Source organism: Phaseolus vulgaris, chromosome 10, assembly GCF_051622355.1.
Source record: "Phaseolus vulgaris cultivar YP4 chromosome 10, ASM5162235v1, whole genome shotgun sequence".
NCBI lineage: Eukaryota > Viridiplantae > Streptophyta > Magnoliopsida > Fabales > Fabaceae > Phaseolus > Phaseolus vulgaris.
The window spans coordinates 14,024,903-14,028,119 of NC_143507.1; the positions used below are offsets into that span (position 1 = coordinate 14,024,903).

Consider the following 3,217-nt stretch of genomic DNA (forward strand, 5'->3'; position numbering starts at 1 on the left):
ATTAGAATGGTCAGCAACCAAAGTGTTGTTTTTGCAATAAAGTAAGTAAAGGGGTTTGCTAGAAAGTAGCGCTTTTTCACTTCATTCACTTTCAGTAATCCACTCATTTTTCTCTCATGTGTTTCACTCTTGCTCTGTTTAGGTGTTTCACTCATCTCTCTTTTCTCTTGGACTCTCTTTTCTCTCAATTTGATTTGATCCTCACACACCTCTCTAGGAGATAAGGGTTTGAGAATGATCTTCTTATTATTCGGCATGAAAGAGATTTTACTGGTGAAACCATCATGAATAGCCTTGGTGTCAAACTGTCACGGCCTCCCTAACAAAATGTGAGTTGCCTCCATTGGAACCACATCACACAAGACATTTTCATTATATTGTCCTATGGATAGGTGCACCTACACTTGCTTACTCATTGTCATCTCTCCATCTTCACTAAGCCATTGAAGCTCGTATGGCCTTGGGTGCGGTTTTGTCTCCAAATTCAATTTGGTAACTGGTCTTGAGCTAGCTACATTGGTGCAACTTCCTCCATCAACTATGAGTGAACATATTTTCCCTTGAATGGAACATCTAGTATGGAAAAATATTTTCCCTTTGGGTTTGGTCCAAAGCTTGCATTTTGCTTCCTAAAAGCCTTCAAATCATCAACAAATCACCCTCTAATGCATCCAACTCCACCTCTACATCCTCCTTCTCTTCTTCACTTGAACGTTCACTGTCTATTTGTCCATTTGATAACATGTACATAGTTTTTTTTGTTGGACATTCTGCAGCATAGTGTCCCCTTCCTAAGCATTTGAAACATTTTACATCACTTGTCTTCCTTTTAGGTGGTGAATTATTATATCTATTAGATGACTTCCCACTTAAAGACATGGCTGAACTTGAGGGAACTCCTTTATCCTTCATTGCCTTATTCTTCCAGTTGGAATTATTATCATTGTTATAACTCCTCCTCATGATTCCTTTCCTCTTGAGTAGCTGTTCTACTTGGTTAGCCTTGTGCAACAAGTCCTCAATGTCAACATACTCTTGCAGCTCCACAACATCCCTAATATCGTAGTTCAGTCCATTCAAAAACCTTGCCATGATTGCTTCGTTTACTTCATTCATTCCAGCTCTAATCATGGTTACCTCCATCTCTTTAAAATACTCTTCCACACTTTTATTTCCTTGAGTCATTCTTTGGAGCTTGAGTTGCAAATCCCTATTGTAGCTTGCTGGAATATATCTCTTCCTCATAATCCTTTTCATTTTTGTCCAAGATTCTACCATGGGTTCTTCCTATCTAGTTTTGTCCCTTTGGTATTTATTCCACCAAGTTAAAGCATAATCTGAAAATTCAGTTGCTGCCAACTTCATCTTCTGCTCCTCATTATACTCATTACAAGCAAACACATGCTCTACTTTAATTTCCCACTCCAAGTAAGCATCAGGATCACTTTTCCCATTGAATGTGGGAATATTTAATTTTATTCCATCAATTCTCAGAGTTCTTTGTTCTCCCTCATTTTCTCTTTTCCTCCTCTTATCTCCTCCTCTATTTTCTAGATTTACTTGTTTTGCTTGCTCCATTGGATCCAACCTCTCATGGAGTCCATCACTTTGTTGTTTCATTATCCTTTCCAAGTGTTTTGTTAAGGCTTGCATTTGTAGTTGAGAAAGTCCACTATCTGACGATTCCCCTGCCATGCTCAAGTAAACAGATTACAAATAACAATAAGTTTGGGTCTCCCACCACTTTCTCACGTGTTTACACTCAACATTCGTGTTTCACACAATAAGGTTTTTTTTAATGATCACACTGCCTTTTACCACTCTTTCTCTACTTAAGGTTCTTACAAGAATCAAGCAATCAATAATCCAGAATCACTTTCAAAGGTAGCAATCAGAATCAATTAAAAATAATAGTACATAACCAAATAGTGAAGAACAATTTCACTATCAACAAACAAGCAAGACAATTAAAACACAACAAGCAAAACAATATATAGAGAAAATAAAATATGTAGACATGACACTTTTAGAACTTTTAACAAACACCAAGTATGCACTGAATAAGAGCTATTTTTTCTGTTTTCCTCTTGTGCTTTTTTTTTCTATTTCTGTTTTCCTCTTCTTCTTCCTTTTTTTTTTCTTTTTTCTATTTCTTCTTTTTCTTCTTCTTTTTCCGTTTCTTCTTTTTTTTTTAAATAAAATGAACAGTACCGTGAACAGTACCCGTGAACAATAACCGTGAACAGTAATGAGGACAAAAAAACAAACAAAAACAGGATGCACAATTATATTATGACTCAAACCTTTGCTCTGAATACCAACTGATATGAATCCAAATAGAAATGACAATAAAATTGGGAATTTAGGGTTACAGAACGGAATAAATTCAAAACAGTAGCAATAGAAACTTGGTTAAAGGAAGGCGCCGCAAACAAAGTTTGATAAGCTTAAGGATGATCGCCACAAGAATTGGTGGATTCTTGATAAGATCGCAAGATGCAGGGAAAAACCCTAGCAGAGAAACACTCTCTAAAATTGTCAAAATATTCGTTCCTCTATTCTGAGTTCCAATAGTGTATAAATTACAAGTTTAGCTAGAGGTCTTTTCTTGTTTGTAAGAAAATAAGACGAAACTACAATCCTTATATTTCAAGAAGGATCATTTGCCCGAGTGGTTAAGTTGATACTTTCCATCTGGTACCACATGCATTTTTTCGCTGATCATGCCTTATATGAATAAACCTCAAGTCATGCCTTCCTGGGGCCCACTTACGTGGCCCATTAACTCGACCAGACCACCGAGTTGACCTGCTTGACTCAGGCGCTGATGTCCGATCACTGAGCACTGCTCTGGTCCGGTACACAAGCCCCCTAGTCTCGAGTTGAGCTTGCTTCAACGGAGAGACTATTGAGTGCTCTGGTGGCTAACAACAGTTTCTCAGGGGGTAGGTGATAACCCAATAAACCTCAACTAGCTTAGGCCAATGTATGCCTTAATTAACTGATGGTAATATAACGGACAACATTATCAACGTAATGCATTTGATTAAGCATGGTAAATCATAGTGCTCTCGAAGAAGCTATATTATGGACGATTTGTACCTTCTGGCCGCAAAGGAAGTTTCACCTGTTCGAGCACTAAATAGCTACATGAGCAGGGAATTAATTTGGTCGCGCATGACTTTTTTGAACTTGGAAAATTTAACCGCTTTCCTCA

The 3,217-nt window shown here is 37.6% G+C and overlaps 1 pseudogene; it reads right to left on the reverse strand.

Moving 5' to 3' along the window:
- Positions 1-308: 308 nt before the first annotated feature.
- LOC137814707 (uncharacterized) lies at positions 309-1,695 on the reverse strand (annotated as a pseudogene).
- Between the last annotated feature and the right edge of the window lie 1,522 nt (positions 1,696-3,217).